Genomic DNA, 21,436 nt, shown 5'->3' on the forward strand with positions numbered 1-21,436 from the left:
TTTCACCATAATTATTCAGCTAAAACAGCAGTTTTCACAGTGTGGTCCAGAAACCCTTGGTGATTCCCAGTACCATTTACGTAAAGTGTCCATGAGGTCAAACTATTTTGATAATAATATTACTAAGATGTTATTTGTCTTTTTTACTCTCTTTTATGAGGGTATGGTGGATTTTTTCAGAATCTATGGGACACATGGTATCATAACATATTAAGGACAGAAGTAGATATGATAATCCAGAATAATGTTTCTTATTAAAGCTTTTCCAAAATATTAATGAATGTCACTCATTTAAGGATTATTTTTGTTTTGAAAAGCATTCAAAAAGTTATTAAAATTTATTATTTATATTAACATGTAATGAGTTATTGTTTCTTTTGAATAAAAGAATATTTAATACATATTTTTAAATATCTCAATTTAAATTTCTAGTAGAGTTAATAGGGATAAATACAGACTATATATATATATATACATATATACATATATAGATAAGCTTTTTGGGATCTTCAATATTTTTGAAGAGTATAAATGGGTTAGAGGTCAAAAATGTTTGAAAACTGCCTAATGAAAATAATATATAAAAAGAAGCTTTATAACAGTGAAGTACCTTGTACAAAAATGTTGAAATAAACATTGCATTAGAATTTAATAGACATTTGTTAATTGAACTGTATAATATACTGGTTATTCTCTACTTTGTGTTCCAAACAACCTATTTCAGTCCAAAGTATAATAATATAACCTGACTACGTAAAGGTCTTCTGGCATATTCACATGCATTTAAAAACTACTGGGATATCTGCAAATAATGGCAGAAGAGTATAAATGATACTTGTGTGTCCATAACTAACCCTATACTACTGCATTACTTAAGATGTGAAGAGCACCAGTATTCCAACACTTTTTCTCTGGGGGAAATGTCATATTAGAAGCAAGAAGATCCCTGTCAGAGACTTCAGGAAGTTAAAGGTTGCAGAATCAGAGTAATAAGCCCCTTCCTTTTATGCTCTGGAAGCTCAGGGACATTAGGTCAGCAAACTGATTCTATAGGTCTGACATACTTGGGGTTGCGAATTCTAAAGAATGTAAAGTCACCAAGAGAAAGAAAATTCACCATGGTGGGTGGTGGTGGAGTTGAGAATCCAGCTGTGAGCCAGTAAGTGTTTGCCCTGCAGCAACGGCACCAACTGTGGTGGCGATGGGTGTCCAGTGATAGCACGTTTATTGCCAAAGACATGGCCTTGGCTATGTTGATCCAAGTAAAAATTCTGAGTCTTATTCTACAGGTTTTCTGTGGATGTTACAAGTTACTTTAGCTCCTTCAAGTAAACTTTTTTTTTGTTTATTTGTCCAGAACTGTTTTGTTTTTAGTGTTTGAGTGTAATGTGTATGGGGTCTGCCCCCCAGAACCCTACAATTTCTGGCTGCCCAGTTAGATAGATTTGGGCACAATATTTCACCTTCTAAAAATAAAAGCAATAATAGTATCTTTAATCTTCATTGAGTCACCTGTATATTGGGGACATTGTGATGAGGAGCAGATGAGGTAACACTTGGGAAAAGCTTGGCCCGGTATCTGTGAGCTTGCAATGGATCTGAGATATGACCAGAGAAAAGCCCACTTCGGAAGCAAAATTATTCTAAGATTATATGAGTGAATACAGAAAGCAGGAGGTCACTCTTACATTGTTTTTGTAGTTCTTTTTCTGAGGACACATGTAGAGTTTAACAAAAATAACCTATAATTTTTCTATTAGACTTTGATTCCTTTAATCCATTTCTGTTGGCACATCAAATCATCCTTTCTTCTTTCTCAATGCAAAGCATTCTAAAATTGTTTCTCAGAGTAGTGCTATTGGTGTTTGGATTAAGACAAGCCTTCCTCCTGCAGGACTGTCCCAAGCACAGCAGGAATTTCTCATCAATGACCCTAGCTCACTTAATGTAAGCTGCTCTCCAAACTTACGACAACTCTAACATACCTAGAGGATAGTTCTGTCCCCAGTAGAGACAATTACAAGTCTTGATTGCTCCACAGTACATTAGTACAGTAATCTATCTCAAAAAATGTTTTTAAATGGTTAGGTAGGAAAAAGAGAAAATACTTATTAAAATTGGTAATGTTCCCCGGCTGAATTTTAGTGTTTTGAGGAACCAAATTGCTGAAACTCAAAATGGTCTTATCAAGTTAAAGAGTTTGACAAATAATTAACAATTTATTATAATATGTACAAGTGTAAAGCCATTGAGGAAAAACATATTCTTAATATTGTAAGAGGCATTGAAAACAGATAGTTTACCTCCAGACTTAATTAGCATCAGCATTATCGATGGGCTTACCATAGATATGGACAATGAACTCTGTTTTAGAATGCTTAAAGTGGAGTACCAGAGAGTGGGTCAGGGCATGAATATTTTTTCAAACTATTTTGGTTGCTTTATAACAATTTTCTGCATTCTTCCCAAATTATTTTTTAAATTTAATCCTTATTGTATTTTTTATGTTACAATTTAGTCCCCTTCTAACCACCTCCCCCAGCAATCTCCACAGTTGTCCATGTCCATGAATCCTTTTCCCTTTTTTGCTCAATCCCTCCACCTTCTCGCCTCCCCCCACAACTAGCTGTCATTCAGCTCTCCACCTATGAGCCTGTCCCCATTTTCTTTATTAGTTCAATTTGTTCATTGGATTCCACATATGAGTGAAATCATATGGTATTTGTCTGTCTCTGACTGACTTATTTAATTTAGCATAATGTTCTACAAGTTCATCCATACTGTTGCAAAGGGTAAAATTTTCTTCTTTTTTACAACTGTATTCCATTGTATAAATGTCCCATAGTTGTTTTATCCAGTCATCTATTAATGGACAAGGGATACTTCCATATTTTGGAGATTACAAATAATGCTGCAATGAACATAGGGATGCTTATGTTCTTTTGAATTAGTGTTTTGGGTTCCTTCAGATGTACTCCCAGAAGTGGGGTTGCTAGGGCAAAAGGCAGATCCATTTTTAATTTTTTGAGGTGTCTCCATACTGCTTTCCACAGTGGTGAAAAGGGAAAACCATTTGCACTGTCAGTGGGAATGCAGATTGGGGCACGAATATTTTTATACCACACTATAGTGTTTGCAAATGTAGAGTGCTTTAAAGTTAGTGGATTTTGTAGGTTTCACTTATTCATAATAAAAGGGTTCTATAACACAGTTCATCGGCTCCTACTCTGTGACTAACACTCTACTATGCATTAAGGATATAGAGGTAAGATACAAGTTTGAACTCCAAAGGGTCACTAGTTTTGAGAAATAGACATTAAATAATTGATGTACCATAATGTGATAAGAGTTTTAAAAGCCAAAAAAAAAAAAGAAGGGGGATAACTTGTAAACACAAGCGATAATAGGAACTACTTTCAACAGGACTGGATGAAGTTTGAGGATGTGAATTAACATGGCAGAGCCTGGAAGAGTTTTGCTCTTTGTAAACAACAAATCTGTGGTGCACACTAGAATAAATGACTGAGCAACTATAAAGAATGGCACCTCCATCGGTCAGGAGTTTTTCGATTAATACAAATGTATGTGCTATTCACTTTGTTGTTTTGATCAAATTAATTAATTATTTAACTTTAAAAAAAAGATTTAAATTTAAATACATCTTCACTTGAAAATCCAGGCAGCTAAAAGGGAGACAACATTTATTAGAACAAATAGGGATTTATTCAGTTAGGAAGGCAATATTGAATTTCCCTAGAAAATGATTACATATTTTCTCAATGAACTGTATGTCATTTTTTTCTACCTTTCTTCCATGTTTTCTTCCCTTTTTAATTTTCTTCTTATAAAGCAAAAAGGGCATTGTACATTTAAATTAGAATCAGAATTGCAAGAAGCTGAAATTTAAAATTATATCGAGAGATTAAATAGGTCTATATGTAGGTATAGCTTTGACTATAATTTGTCCCCTGATGTGCAAAAAGTACTTGACTTCTAACTGAAAAATCACTACTATTTTAGTCTTTTCAATGAGTCACAGAGTCTCTGTTTTTTATGTAATTGTCAACCGTAAGGGAAAAATAACATCTTGACATAAGAAGATATTGTTTTATAATTAGTAAACAAAAATAATTCTTATGAACATGTAGGCAAATTATATTTATAATCTTTTCTATGAAATTTTGTAATAGGCCAAATTTACAGTTTGTTTAAAAGAGTGGGAAGAATGTGATAAAGCATATATCTGCACATATATGTTGGGACTGTGTACATGGGAATATAATAAAAGTCATGAACACACAACCCCAGAAAAATGCACATAATGATAGAAGTTGGAGATCACATTGAGGAGTTTGTAGGTGTCTTGATATCTGCTCCAGGTAAGACATGTCACGTACAGAAAGAACATGGACAATAAATCCATCTCAGGACAGATTCTAGAATTAATTATCTGCCTGACTAGAAGAAAAATTACTTTTTTTCTTTTTTTCCCACCTGTTAAGCCAGAATAGTAATTGTATCAACCTGATGAGATTGTTGTGGGAATTAGATGAGATAATATATGTAAAGAACTTAGAACAATAGTATAATCATCATCATCACCATCGATCATAATTATTACTTATAAAAGGAAACTAAAATAAGCAGTATCTCTATGGTTATGTAAAGAGGTAATGAGACATAGTATGTAAAACATGTATCTGCTCATAATAAGTGCTTAGAAGACATTAGTTATTATCACTGTTATGCTTTTGGTTTATTTTCTACAATGTAAACCTAGGAAAATGGATGCTGTATCTCCCTGTATGTAACCCGGGAAGTCTTTATTAACCTTGGGCGGTGGTATAATAACTAAGGCTTTATAAACCACCCTGTCTTTTGAAAAAAACTAAATTCCTTTAGTGAGTCTGCTTAAGAAATAATTGTAAACATTAAAAATGTAACTGTGAAGGAAATATAAAACAAAATGTGTCAAAAATTTTATCCAACTCATTAAAGTTCACATTATTGCTTTTAGATCTTCCATCTTTTCTAACATATGCATTCAATGCTATAAATTTCCCTCTAAGCCCTGCTTTCACTGCATCCCAGAAATTTTGATGTTATATTTTCATTTTCAATTAGTTCAAAATAATTTTTATTTCTCAAGTTTTTTATTTGACAATACTGTTATTTTGACTTTTTTTTTTAGAAGTGCATTGTTTACTTTCCTAGCATGTTGGGATTTTTCATGCGTCTTTCTGTATTGACATCTAATTTTATTTCATCATGATTGGAGAGCAGACAACATATGATTTCTATTCTTTTAAATTTGTTAAGGTATGTTTTATGGCCCAAAATTATGTCTATGTTAGTAAATAGTCAACGTGGCCATAAGAAGAATATGTAACCTGTTTTCATTGGATGAAATAGTCCATAGGTGTCAATTATATCCAGTTGATTGATGATGTTGTTGAATTCAGTTATGTCCTTGGTGATTTTTCTACCTGCTGGATCTGTCCTTTGTGATAACGTGGTGTTGAAATTTCCAACCTTAATTGTAGATTCATGTATTTCTTCTTTTAATTCTATCAGTTACTGCTTTACATAGTTTAATGTTCTGTTATTAGTTGTATAAATGTTAAAGATTGTTATATTTTCTTGGAGAATTGATCCCTTTATCATTAGGTAATGCCTCATTATCCCTGATAATTTTCCTTGCTCTGAGGCCTACTCTGTCTCTCTGAAACTATTATAGCTACTCCCAATTTCTTTTTTTAGTGCTAGCATATCTTTCTTTATCCATTTACTTTTAAACTATATATGTCTCTATACTTAAAGACAGTTTCTTGTGGACAACATATAGCTGGGTCTTACTTTTTTAATTCACTCTGACACTCTGTTTTTTAATTGGTATGTTTAGACCATGAATTTTAATGTTATTATTGATAAAGTTGCATTAATATCTAACATATTTGTTATTGTTTTTTATTTGTTGTGTTGTTCTTTGGTTCTATTTTATATTTTACTATTTTTCTGCCTTTTGTGGTGTTGAGTATTTTAAGTGATCCATTTTCTCTCTTTCTTAGGATATGTTGGATATATTTTTTAAAAATTTTATTGGTTGCCCTAGAATTTGCAATATACATTTACAACTAATCCAAACCTAGTTTCAAATATCACTATGCTGTTTCACAAATAATGTGATTACCCTATAATAACAAAATAATCCTAATTCCACTCTCCGGTCCCTTGTATCATTGTTTTCATTCAACTCTCTTATATCTTAAGTGTATGTGTTTATATATCCATATATAACCAAATATTGTTATTATTTTAATAAACTATTATCTGTTAGATCAATTAAGAAGAAAAAATATAGCCTCAGTGGATTGAGTGCCAGCCTGCAAACCAAGGAGGCGCTGGTTTAATTCCCAGTCAGGGCACATGCCTGGGTTGTGGGCCAGGTCCCCAGTAGGAAGCGCACAAGGCAACAACACATTGATGTTCTCTCCCTGGCTTTCTCCCTCCTTTTCCCTCTCTCAAAAAATAAATAAATAAAATCTTTAAAAAAAGAATAAAAAATATTTTGCACATATTCCTTCTCTAATATGCTTCCTTTTTAAAACAGAGCTGATTTTCTAACATATCATCTTTTTCTTTTCCTCAGTGAAGATCTTCTTTTAACACTGTTTTTGCAAGGCAGATCTACTGGCAATAAATTTCCTTAATTATAATTTGTCTAACAAAATCTATATTTCTCATTTACATTTTAAAAATAATTTCTCAGGATACAAAATTTTAAGTGAGTTTTTTCATTCAATACTTTAAATGTTTCACTTCATTCTCTTCCTGCTTACATGGTTTCTGATGAGAAATCTGATGTAAATATTATTTTTTGTTCCTTTTTAGGTGAGGAGTTTCTCAATTCTAGCTTCTTGCAAGACTTTTACTTAATCTTTTTAAGATTGATTGATTGATTGATTACTGGAAAGAGAGGAAATGAGGAAGAAAAAGAGGCAGAGAAACCAATATGAGAGAGAAACATAAATATTTATTGTTTGATTTTTTTGAATTTGGTATGTAATGCCTAGGTATAGGTTGTTTGTTGTTTGCTTTTCCATTTATCTTTTGCTTGGTACTCTCTGAATCACATAGATGTGTGGTCTAGTGTCTGCCATATAACAGTAATCTGGGGAAATTCCCAGGCATTGCTGCTCTGAATATTGCTTCCATTCTTTTCTCCTTTTATTCTCCCTCATATATTCCCATTATGCATATTAATCAAGATTTCCTGGAGAAACAGAACCAGTAAGATAGATAGATAGATAGATAGATAGATAGATAGATAGATAGATAGATAATAGATAGATAGGTAGATGATAGATAGATGCATACATACATATATACATACATACATACAAAAAGATTTATTATGAGGAATTGACTCACATGATTTTGGAGACTGAGAAATTCCATGATTTGCTACATGTAAAATGGGGACCAAGAAAGCCAATGGTGTAGTTCAGTCTGAGTTCTGAAAGCCTGAGAACCAGGGGAGCTGATGGTTCAAGTGTCCTTCTGAGGACAGGAGAAGACCAATGTCCCTGATCAAGCAGTCAGGAACAAAGGGCCAATTGTTCCTTTGTCTGCCTTTTTGTTTTATTCATGCACTTAACAGATTGAATGTTATCTACCCACATTGGAGAAGGACTTATGTCTTACTCAGTCTACTGATTCCAATATTAGTCTCATCCAGAAAAGCATACACAGACATACCCAGAAATAATATTTAGCCAAATATCTGGGCACACTATGATCCAACCAAATTGACATATAAAATTATCCATCACACTGTGTGTTATATATTTTGCAGTTGCTCCACAGTTCTTGGATATTGTTGTGGTTTTCTTTCTCACTCTTTTTTTCTCTTTGCTTTTTACATTTTATTTTAGAAAAAGAGAGGAAAGAAGAAAGAGGACAAAAAAAAAAAACAACATTGGTTTATTGTTCCACTTGCTATATCCTTTCATTGGTTGCTTCTTGCATGTGTCCTGACAAAATATCAAACCAGCAAAGTTGGCATATCAGAACTACACTCTAATCAACTGAGCCACCCAGCTACGGTTTTTAGCTTTTCTTTTAGAATTTTTTACATATCCTGAAGCTCAGAGATTCTTATCTCAGCTATTTCTAGCCTGCTTATGAGTTCATCAAAGACATTCTTTATTTCTGTCACAGTGTTTCTTTATCTCTAGTATTTAGTCAGCTTGTGTCTACGCGCTTCTCAGTTTTTCTCCTAAGGTACAACAGGATGGTTCAAGTGGGCTGGGGCTTGGGTGTTTCCCATTCCTCAGTTAAGCTCTGATAAAAGTCCTGTAGTTTAGGCTCTGACAAAACAGTTTCTCTTGTGCAGGCCCTGTTGAGAAGAATAGAATGCTCTGACATATTTCTTTCTTTTTTTTTTTTAATTTCACTTTAATTTATTTTTTCAAATACATTTGTCTCTGCCTTTCCCCCACCACTTTCCCTTGCCCCCTCCCTCCTTCCCTCCCTCAGCTCTTCCCCTTTGGTTTTGTCCAGGAGTCCTTGCTATATGTTCCTTGACTTTCCCCTTCCCTTCCTTTTCCCCGCCTCCCCTCCCTCCTTCCCTCTTGTCTCTGTTGATTTCTTTTCCTTTCAGTGTTGCTGGTCTTATTTTCCTTGCATCTTTGTATTGTTGGTGAGGTTCCGCTTACAGGTGAGATCATATGGTATTTGTCTTTCGCCCCCTGGCTTATTTCGCTTAGCATAATGCTCTCCAGTTCCATCCATGCTGTCATGAAGTTTAATCGTTCTTTTTTTTCTTTCTGGTGCGTAGTATTCCATTGTGTATATGTACCATCACTTTTTGATCCAATCATCTACTGATGGGCATTTAGGTTGCTTCCTGTACTTGGCTATTGTAAATTGTGCTGCTATGAACATTGGGGTGCATAGGTTCTTTTGAATCAGCGTTTTGGGATTCTTAGGGTATAGTCCCAGCAGGGGAATCACTGGATCAAAAGGCAGTTCCATTTTCAGCTTTTTGAGGAAATTCCATACTGCTTTCCACAGTGGCTGCACCAGTCTGCATTCTCACCAACAGTGTACTAGGGTTCCCTTTTCTCCACAGCCTCGCCAGCACCTGTTGTTTGTTGATCTGTTTCTGATGGCCATTCTGACTGGTGTGAGGTGGTACCTCATGGTGGTTTTGATCTGCATTTCTCTGAAGGCTAGTGATGCTGAACATCGGTTCAAATGCCTCTGGGCCCTCCGTGTTTCCTCCTTGGAAAAGCGTCATATTGTCATATTTAAAAGAGAATATGACTTTTCCCTCTCCTTCTGCAGAAGCATAGGTTATTTTTGTCCAATATACCCTCTGAGAATCTGGAGTTAAAATTCATAAAATTTTTAGGCCCCTGATCATTGAATCTCCATGGAGTTTTTAATCTCTAGACTTGTCCACACTGAGCCCCCACAATTTACCATACACAGTTCATGTTTTCTCATTGGCACTGGTTTTCACAGAGGTTTCTGCTCTGATAAATTGTGATTCTCCCTATCTGCCCGTCTGCCTATATAACTTGGGAAACAGTGGTTTGCTCTGTGATATCACTTATCTGACAGATCTAAGTAGAGTTGTTGATTTTCCAGTTTGTTTAGCTTTTTACTTGTTCAACAGAGGAACAACTTCCAAGCTTCTTAACATGCTAGATTGGAACGCCCTCTGTGATTTTTACTGTGGTTTTATTGTCAAACATTTCCGCTACATGAAGCCCACACATTCTCTCCAGATTGTCCCAAGATTGTCATGGTCACTTGTAAAGCTGGTAAAACATTTTTAATCTCTATATACTATATGTCTGATTATATTAAATATCATAAGAATGCTGTCACTAATGAAAAATGTTACAAATATGGCACCTTTATCTCCAAGAGTCATCAATGTGAGATTTAAAAAGTCTATGTATTTAAAAAACATTTCTGTTGGAGCACACTTTCACTTGCCACCTATGACCAAAGACCACATTTTCCTGTCTGAGCTGAAACATGGATGATATCTGGCAGGAGCAGAGGCCGGCCGGGCCGGGGCAGCTGGCCCAGAATGGAGCTGACCAGAGCGCAGAGGAACAGACAAGCGCAGCACAGAGCACACCGGTGCAGAGCAGGGCAGATCGCTGAGCTGCCCAGCAGAGCTGTCTAGCGGGAGAGGCTCCGGCACCCAGGGCCGTCTCACAACCAAGTCCTATTACAGTTAAGCTGCATAAAGTTTCCTTCCTCACCACACCCCAAATACTAAAAATTAAAGTTAAAAAACCGTTTCTTCTTGTTCATAGGCACTAAATACTTTCTCTCTCTTTAAATGCTCTACCTGCCTAAACATAGGCAACGTGATAAAGTTAATTCTACTCTCAACTATTTTTGAAAGCAGTTTGTTTAGCAGAGGAAAACTAAACTGTGAAACTAAAACCTCTAATATGATACTGGGTGTACACAGAATTTTCTCAGGTAATTTAGAATATTAATGTATTTAAATTTTATTAAGTATGTCATTTGGAGCAATCATAGTGATATGCTATTTCTTCTCAACATTTTAGTAAAGCACCTTTGTCTTTTATTTCTGTTCATTTTGTGTCTGTGTTTGCCTGTCCTACGTATAAAGACATAAAGATCATCTTACTCTTTCTATTTTAAAATATTCAGACATCTGCAGTAACACATCGTCATAAAGATCTTTTATATCAAGTTATTCATCCATCAGCTTGTTTTCAGTATAGGTCTGTTGGAAGATTTCCACCTTCAACCCTATTCTCTTAGCAGTTAATTAAAATATTCTTGTCATTGAAATGTACTGTATAGTCTCTATGAATTAGAGGATGTCAAATATTGTAGTTTGCTTAGAGAATCCAGGAATCAATTTTTTAAATTCCCACTAGTTCATACTTACAGTACAGATTTAGAAAAATTGCTGATACATCAATTAATGAAAATTATATAAAGACTTCTATAATTTGGGCTTAAAATGCCAGATCCAGTCATAGAGATTTGTATCTTCATGAACTGCAGCCTAAAATATGGGGTTCAATTTTCATTTACCCAATGTTCCCCAGTAATAAAGAGGTGTCTATTAAGGACATCTGTTAAATTGGTAACCCCTAATTTTAATGGGAAATAACAGAGTTCATGTCTATAAGATTAGAGGTTATAGACTAGGTCTTTACACTGGTTTGGCATCCTTGATATAGTGTTCTGCCAGCCAACCTAAAATATTCACAAAGGGTCCAACATCTTGGTTCTGCGGGCCAAAACAAAACAAAAAAAATAAAAGAGGAAAAGAAAAAAAAAACTTTTCTATCTTGTCACTTTGCTCACTGCCTTGTCAAAAATCTGTCACCACCTACTAGAAAATAATATTTTGTTTCTCTTTTTAAAAAGCACATGAAGAAAAAAGAAACCAGTGAATAATTACATAGTAAAATGTATTCTGCCAAATGACTATGAGGGGGAGAGCCAAGGGAGAGGAGAGAGAGAGGGAGAGGAGAGGAGAGAAGGGTAGGGATGAAAGTCTCTGAAGTCCTGCGTATTCCCCATGCCCCCGCAGAGCCCATGGCTGATACTGAGGTTTCAGATATTTTTATCTTGGTCGGGGGTGAATGATGGGTGTGAGGAAGGGACAAAACCTTTATTTCCCTCCTCCTTCTTCTCTTAAAATGACAACCTACAGATAGTAAAAAGAATGCATCTGAGAAAACAATTATATCTGCCAACTTCAGCAGTTGTAACAATGAAATCCTTTTTTTTTCTTTATTCAAGTCAAACTTCACCTCTTCTTTTGAATCCAAGTCTTTAATGGCATTTGTGACTCTCACGAGTATTTATTTTAGCTAAATAACTTACATTTACTATGCCAAGAACAATCCCTAGGAAAAAAAAAAAAAAAAGATTCCTGTCAGTTTATTCAGGCTTCAACAAAGAGCAACCAAACCAGTGAATCACTAAATGGAACTACCAGCTCCCTATGTCATACATGAATAATGCCTTAGCAGTGTGCTCACTGGAAAAATTAGAATAGGAGTGAATGCAGCCCTGGAAAACTATGCCTACACAAGCTGAGCCCAGAACTCTAGCAAAATCAATTTCTGTCATTTGACATTTGAGTATTCGGAAATGTTCTAACAGGAAGCAACAGAATCAAATTCTTTTAAACTTGCTTTCAAGCATAAGGGAAGTATGATAACCAAACTTACCAAGTTTTAAGTATCACTTGGCCTCCTTAATGAGAAGAAACAAAGAGGAAAGCAAACAATTGATTTCAAACATTAAAATTTACAAAAATTGAGCATCGTGTTTCACAACAAATTTTTTTTTTCTTTAATTGGGTAAGGTTGGAAACATCCTTCACCCAGTTTCATATTGGAGTATAAAAAGGGTAGGTATATTTAATCCATGCAGATTACACTAAGAAAGATACTGACAATATTATGGGGTTTTCAATACATACAGAAAGTTGATTAATAGAGGTTGTTATGATTAGTACTCTAGTAACAGTCCTTACCAACAAGATCATTAATCAAAATCATGAGAAAATCCGATATATGTGTTAGTCTTTCTACTTTGAGTTTCTAAGAAAAATAAAAAGTCATTCAAATGTGTCCTTTTTCCATCTTAGTCATATTTTGTTTTTGGTTGCCTTCTGTCTCTAAACACAGTAAACTGACTTTTCATTACATGGGTACAAGTAGGTTGACAGTTGCTTATATGGAAAAAGACATGCAGTTTATGATTATTACATTAGCTTTATTAACTCTGTTTTGCCTTCGCACAACTGTAATCTTCCTTTTGCCCACCTCCATATAAATGACCACTTTTATTATTTCTAATGAATATCCTCCTTTGTTTTGTATTCCCTCAAAATATTTTTATATCAAAGTGATAACCCTCTACTAAAATAACCAACTTTCTGATTCCCGAGAAGAGATGATTTTTTTTTTACAACCTAGCTAATCAAACACATGTCTATTGCGTTTTCAAATAAATTATCTTCAGATACTCCTAAACCTCAAGCAACCCTATGTGTTTTGCTGAGTTTATTTCAAAATGATTTAGTAATAATAATAACTAGAGTTTTCATATTTTATTAATTAACATTTTTACCTTGGATTTTTGGAAGTTGACCTATTTTTTTATTGGTAGTAACACAGAATTTAAAAATTAAAAAAAAGAAAGCTAGGACATTATTTTTTTCAGGCTCATGTGGCCCTTTTGGTGATTTATAGATTAATCAATCATCAATGGGATTAAAGGCCATTTACACTAAACAAATTGCTTATGGCTGCAGCAAATTGTGTTTTGAGATTTAATGATAGGGACTATAAATTGCCAGTCACGTTATTAGACATATAAATCAGTGAGTTACTGAAAATTGATTAGCTGACTCCAATTTTTCTGAACACAATGTTACTCTATTATTTTTCTTTCCCAGGTCAAAACAGTTCAACTCTACAATTCAGTGAAGGAATGTGCATTTCTATACCTAAAGCTAATATTCAGGGTTTTTTGTTTTTGTTTTTCATTTTATAGACATCCTTTGAGATCAAGGAAACTATTTTTTTTCATGTGAATATTGTAATGTTTCTTTCTATACAGTATCTAATTATAATTACCCCCATATGAAAACTAATAAATATAAGTAAAATAATTGTGAAGTATTTTTTGTTTTTAATAATAGAATCATATTATAACAAATCCATAATGAACATAGCCTCTTCTTCCTCTTTTGGAACTTTCTAAGATCCTAAATATATATCTATTATTAAGAACAGAGAAAACACAAAAATGAAAGGCACACACTATGCATATTCGTGTTGCTATTGACCTTATAAATAATTAACTATCTTTAAAATGATAAGATAGCATTTATTTTTTTAAAGTGTGCACAAATTATTTGCTTCTATACATGAGTAATTGGTTTAGGAGACTATTCTAGATGCAGACGTTGAGTTCTGAATAAGTATACTAGTTTCCTTGAAACTCATCTTTTCCTATAACAATACATCCCATACAAAGTTACTAGAATATTCTTACATCTGGCTCTCATTTTATTATTACCCTGCTAAAAACCACCAATGGCTCCACAATTATCTACAATATAATTTTCAAGAATTTTATTTTCTCAAACTAATCTTCACAAATCCTAATATCAAGTCAATTCCAAAAAGGGTTCATGACCGAATCACCCTCCTGTCTTGCTCGCCATGGCTCTCACTGCTCCTTGTAATGATGCTTCTGTACTTCTACCTGTTACTGGCATACTTCAGGGCCCATCTCAAAGGCAAGCTTCTCCAGAAATTATTCCTTATTCCCTTGTAAAATATTGCCCCTTAAATCAGCTCATGACATTCATTTATTCTTTTATTAATGCATTTTCCTATTGTACTCTACTTTTAAAATTGCAAACTGTATGTGTCTTTTTATAATCTATAAAAGTAAATTTAAAGAAATTTTGGGTGATAGGCTTTTTATCTTTCTATTCTAGAGATATGTACCTTATAGAATAGTAAGAGTCATAATTGAATCACTGCTAGCAATCTATATTACACAATTATTAAATTAATCAATTAACCTAAACACAAATTACAACTGAGTTCCAAAAGTATTACAAAATCTCCCATCTTCATCAGCTTCATAAATTAAGACCTTGAAAATAAAACAAGAGGCTGATAAGAGAAAAGGGGTTCTTTTCTTTTCTCTAATTAGCCCTTTGTGAGTGTTATTGATTGGAAATATGGATACAGAAGTTAAGATGAGAAACTTTAGATTTAGAGAAACAGGGATTCAAATTTTAACTATTACCTACTAGCTATGTTGTAATGGAAAACTAGTTGTTATTTGATGCAGGTAATAATTTGTAGCTTGAACTTTGCACAAAATAGATGTAAAATCTTAACTAGGTCCCTTAATTCTTCAAATATATCAAGAACTCATGCTCCCAAAAGAATATACACATTCTGAGCAAAGATGTAGAGCAGAATGTTACCACTGTTTCTTACATATTTTCTCTGTATTTAATCATCATAAATAATGTGACTTGTGCTTCAATATGCAAGCTGAAGTTTGGAACAGAAATACACATCCAATTAAATTTATTACAAGTATAAATATCAAAGAAATATTCCAACATCCAGGAAAGAAAGGGATTTTAGTAGGTTTCTTTTAACTTTGAGAGTTAGCTATTATAAGTACTTCAATTTATCTAACTTCTTCCTTTTGAGTTCATAGAAATGTGCAAATGGAACATCCAACTTCATGTATTCTAAAGATTTAAAAATTAATTAAGTTATTCATTTTTTACCTTTCCATCACTTGCTTGCAGAATAACTATTGATTTATGTTTAAGACCTTAAGTGGTTAAAGGCAGTAGACCTTTGTTTTTCTTTTTCTTTTTTCTTCTCATCTGTTTTTTCTGTAACTATGCTATTAGTAATTTCCTCTGAACAAAAGTTTTCTCAAAGTTTTATTATTAGCTAAGGTGTCAAAAATGTTGGTAAATGATCTGAGGGTTTCAGTAAACCACAAACCTTTCTACAAGTTTTCTTACTTAAAAAAAAAATAATCTAAATTAAGTTCCCCATGGGTGCACTACTTCATATGAACTATTTTTCCAATAAACTAGAATAGTTCTTTCATTCAAGGAAATAAAAAGATATGCTATTCTTAGACATTACACCAATATTTGCTTTTGTTGTATTATAGTAGAATTTCTTTCATAGAAGTCAGCTGAGGGGGAAAATAATCCCTGTTAAATTACATCAAAGAAAATTTCCCCAAAACTATATACTTTTAAAAATATCTATATGTTTGTGGAAAGATGCACTCAGAATAATCTCAATAATGCCAACTATCATAAATTAGTCTATTATCTTCTCTTTGTCAATATTTTCTTTTTCTTCCTTTTATTTTGAACAATTTCCTAACTGGGGTTGGAATTTTGGGGCACTGTAAAATACATCAAAGCCAGACATAGTCATTAGCACCAGGAGACCAAGGGTGTGAAAAAAATATTAAAATCTTTTTGAGAGTTATGCCAGTTGCATCTGATTAGGGCTAATAAAGACTCAGAGTCCAAGTGATCTATCTGCAAGTATCACATGAAGTTGGTCAAGTCACAGGTACTGAGGATAGCCTTCCATGGAAGACTTGTCAAATTTGATTCAGTGTGTATAGATAGAAATAAGTTCTGCCATTCCTGTAATACATTAAGCCATCATTAATTTTATTCTATACCAAAAAAAAAAAATTTCTCTTTTGACTGGATGTTGCCTGGTTTAATACTCGCTTTATCTCTCTTTATTTTGCTGTTTCTGAGTCAGTCTCCCACCTCATTTGCTATTTGATATTAACATAGAATTTAGAAAGAGTATAATTTATATTATCAACTTTGCTGGAAAAGACAAGCACCAGATATTTAGTTCTTGAATTATCACATCAAACTGAGGTCAGCTTATTATTCTTTTATTTTCACCCCAAGATTCCAAATCGACATGTTTATGCAATATAACAGTTACAGAAATGATTAATAGGTTTCTCTGGTGCTAACCTAATTGCTATGACACTAAAGACAAGAACAATACAAAAGATAAAGCACTGAGACCAGAATTACCTCCCTTCTAGGTAGCATTCAGCCGTTAAAGGCAATTATTAAACTCCTTTGAACAACAAATTATTGTCGACAAGTATGGTTCTTGACTTCCTGAATTCAGCTAGAAGACAGCCTCATTAACAAATCCTCATGCCCAGCTCCCTGTTTTTTTATTTTGTCCATAGTTTCTGTTATTAAATTTCTCCTGGGAAAAAAATCAGTTTTTAAAAAAATTTGAAATGACATTTTTATGTATTTTACTTCTATATAGCGGGTTATTTCTACATGAACCATAATCTTGAATTTTTGCTTGATGAATGTGGAGGTGAATTTAACAAATATCTGAAAAAAAGGCAATAATTTGAAAAATCCTTTTTTGTGTGTGTGTTATAAGGCTGCAGAATATGCTACCTGCCAACAAAAATAGCACTTTGGCAAAAGATTCCTTTGAGCTGTGGGCAATTGAGAAAAAGCAGATATAAGAAAATCTGTTTGCCTGCAAGCAGGACATAAATTTGTAAAGATATTCTCCCTTATCTCTCTACCAGGAAGGGCAAAAGTTAATCATTGTAGATAACTAGACTTTTCCCAGCCCAAAGATTGCAATAGAGCAGTGATTTTCAACCTTTTTTTTATCTCATGGCACAAAAAAACTAAATACTAAAATTCTGTGGCACACCAAAAAATACATTTTTTTGCCAATGTGACAAAAAATAGTTAGAACTTGGATTTATTCACACTAGACATCTATTGTTGTGTTGAGTGTTGTCATTATTTTTATTTGAAAATCTAAGGCAAAAGACATCAGTGCCCCTGACTCAATACTCAGATATTAGGAGTTTTAAAAATTCTTGGAGCACAATGGTTGAAAATCACTGCATTAGAGGAATCTATATAGCAAACTTTACTAACCAGCCCTTATTTTCCATTAGTTTCCCCATATATTTGTCTTTCCACAATTTACACCCCAAAAACTCAAGTCCTTTTTCTTTGTCTTGGGTCTTCTCTAAAAATTTATTTTTTATTTTGCTAAGATGCTCTATAAGCCCAAGTTTTTTGTTTTGTTTTTGTAGAGTTTTTTTTAGAAATTAGACATTTTTAAATTGATTTTAGAAAGAGAGAGAAGAAGGGAGATAGCGAGAGAAACATCAGTTTGTTGATCCACTTATTTATTCATTCACCGGTTGCTTCTTGCATGTGCCCTATTGGAGATCAAACATGCAACCTTGGTATACTGAGACAACATTCTAACCAACTGAGCTCTCTGTGTAAGGCCTAAGCTCAAGTTCTAACTACCACTTTGAGTTACTCATTACTGAATACTGCCATGTGTATTTGAGATGCTCATATTAAGAAACTTTGGCTTTTCTCTTACTAATGTCTTTTGCTTGTTAATATGGTTTAGTCTAATTTGTGGGGCCCCAAACACTGAACTTAAGATGGATAGAGATTTTTTTGGTAACCTACAGCTTCATCTATATATTTTCAAGAACAGGTCTTTTCTAACAGTTCTATATAGTTTCAAGAAAGTGTTACTGGAGGAGGACCAGGACCAGGGTAGATCTTCCTTGGAATGGTCTGGAAATATTCAGTAGAATTCTCCTGTGGTGTCGCAGGAAAAGAATTTTGGTGACACATACATAGGAGGATTTTAAGCTATAGTGGAGGAATTTATTAGTGTGAAAAAACGTAGTATGCCCTTGGAGAGACAGAGAGCAGGCAGGCTATAATAGCAGCTACTTTGAGGTCCTTGCTAAGCCTTCATATAGTTTCTTTGGTTTAGAAAACAGCAGGCTTTACTTCAAACTATCCAGTCTTTTTCTTGGCTCTTTACAGGCCATGCTTGTGCTCTTCCATTACCCAATCCCTTTCCCAATCCTCCAGGATTTTGTGTCTTTATCCTATCAGGTCTTTGTCCCAGATATTCCCAGGCTAGTCTCTTCTCTTTTTATTGTCACCATCTTTGCTTCTGCTCTTCATACATTCAGTGCAAGGAATTTCCCTATCCTGCTTTCTCCCTCCCCCTATTAATCAGGTGGAGCACTGCCAGTTGCTCCTTGGGGTGACTGAAAGTGTCTGTACTGTCTACTCAGATGCATGGAATAACTGTGAAACTCTCCTTTCCTAGTTAAACTGGCTTAATCAGATGTCTGGTTCCTTTTGCTCCCTTCCTTTTTGTTAATATCTAACTAACTGCCTACTCAAACAAAAGTATTCAGAAGATCGCTTCGCTCTTTATATTTTGCTTTCTCTGTTTAGATAATCTAATCATAAGATGCCCCTTGAATTACAAAGTACCAAAAATATATTCTACAAACTGAGTTGTCAAATATCTTAATTTTTTTAGTGTTCTTAAAAATTAGTGTTTTCAAATTTCTCAAATTACATTGAAATATGACTTTTGATCACTTAAATGAACATGAGTTGTTTACTTCCTCAACAAACTGAAGTCTCTTCTTAGGCTATCTTGTCTTTATCAAAACCAAGTTTGTGAATAGATGCCTGTATTTTGTATTTAAATCTCTACACAACAGTGATTAGTGATAGAACTGAAAAATTGAAAAAATATGTATGTGTTGACACTATTGGCTACATGTTCATTCCTATCATCTTAATATAATCTGCAGTACCTGTAATTTCCCCTAAAATAGAGTTTGTCAGCTAACAGACAAATATTTTCTCTCCTTTTGTACTTTGTGATTCTAATACTTTATTAGGCTGTTTAAAGAAGACATTCTAGCCTTCTTTAGGTTCTTTACTTGGTGGCATTGCTACCACTGAGTTTTTATTATGTAAATTATTGCAATCTGGTTAGTTCCTTCCGTCTTTTTTTCTTAACAAAAGGGGTCTGCAAGTGCTAATCAAAATGCTGCAATTTACATATTAATAAGTTTTTCTAATGACATTTCCTTCGTACACAGAGTGAGCAAAAAAGAGATTTTTATCTTTTTTTGCAAAAGCAACCACTAAATCTTGATATTATGAAATATCTTTGAAACTTTCCAAAGCTGACTGAAATGGTATTTATGTATTTTAATCACATATGAAATAAAAGCAAGAAGTATAAGCTTCACACATGCAATGTTTATAAGCAATAATTTGTTGTATACATTCATGCACTTATACTTACACAAAATGCTAAGGATATGACAGTGAGGATGCTAGGCACAATTAAGTCTCAATCATTTTCAAGAAAGAAAAAACATTCCATTAAAAATGAAGAGAGACAGAGTGTTCTAAGCTATGCCAAAAGTGTCTAGTTGTTTTTGTAGGATATAGGTGATTCCTTGGTGTTACCAAAATCCAGAAAAAACATTATAACAACTAGAAATGACTACACTTGTTATGAACCCTAAGTATGAAGATTCAGAAAATAAGAATAAGTGGATGATTAGTTAAAACAGCCTTAAGAATGAGATACTCTGATTATAAAAGTCACTTAACTCTTTAGAATTTGTCACTAAAAATCAAGTTAAAATACAAACTAACAATGTCACTAGAATGTGGTTTCCTACAGATAATATGTTCATAAATAATAAGACAGAGATTGTAACATCAAACAGTATTTAGTCAGTGACATTGTCTGGAAATTTAGGCAAGGAGTCAATATGTGTTATAGTTTCTTTCATTATCAAATGAACATATAGACACACTATTTGTATAGAAATCATTTTTAAAATCAATAGCATCTGAGAGGCTAAGGTGGAATTTAAAAATGAAAAATGAAAAATAATCCAAACATTTTACATAAAATATATTATAAAAAGTATTGTATTTGAAAAAAATGTTACTAACTAATCTGAAAATCTCAGTTTTTAAAAAATCTTACAACTTTTCAAGAATTGATTTTAAAATTAGTAATATTCTAGGTATTTCTACAATAGCAATATAATGGTTTATTTTCTCTAAAATAATTTTATGTTAAAAAAGACAATTTAGTATTCAGTTCAGTAAAATTACTAGGACATTAATGAATCTTAAATAAATAATATTGAAATTTATCTAGTGCATTATGAAATAATTTTTGGATCTGAAAAATAAAAAAAACAGTGGTTATATATATAAATCAACATAACTTGGCTTCAATATTATAAAGTAGATGTTTATTTAGGATATGGAAGTTGATAAGAGCAGATAACTCCTGTTTTGGATTCATAGGAAGACACCTCAGCAGGTGAAATAATAAAGTAAGCCTTACTTCTTTTTACAGCAGGACAAGAACACCCATTCAATTGGATTAGATGACATCATGCCAAGAGCCATTAGTCCAATCATTGACTTGTGCCTGCAAGTGCTGCCATTTAAACACATGAAACCACTTCCAGTCACATCTGGCCACTTGGGCATGTGAGTTGGCACAAGCATGATGTGGAAAGATTGAATACCCCTGCCCAAACTATTTACCCCAAATCCTTTAATATTGTGGGGTTATTTCTTTTAATAAAAGACAATCCTTAAAACTATGAAACTCTCAGCTGTACATTTACAATCCACAGAAAGTTTATTTTTATTTCTCTTCATCTTCACTTGAGTGGTTTGCTTTCTGAATGGCTTCAACCTTGCTCCAGGCCTTTGAACTGTTGATTGCTCATGTTGGGCGATTGATTTCAGGTTGCACCAAATCATTGAAATTGTACTTAATTTCAAAGGACCTCCATCACTTGCTGGAAGACCAGTTTTTGTGGAAGTGGACAAATGACTTCCTTATGGGAACCTGACCTCTTCTAACCACAGTTATATTTTGGCCTTCCAATGACAGAGAGTAATTGTTCTAATATTTTGCTGGTTGTATCATGG

Source organism: Pteronotus mesoamericanus, unplaced genomic scaffold (genome assembly GCF_021234165.1).
Source record: "Pteronotus mesoamericanus isolate MK-2021 breed Mesoamerican mustached bat unplaced genomic scaffold, CSHL_Meso_final contig_82, whole genome shotgun sequence".
NCBI classification, from domain to species: domain Eukaryota; kingdom Metazoa; phylum Chordata; class Mammalia; order Chiroptera; family Mormoopidae; genus Pteronotus; species Pteronotus mesoamericanus.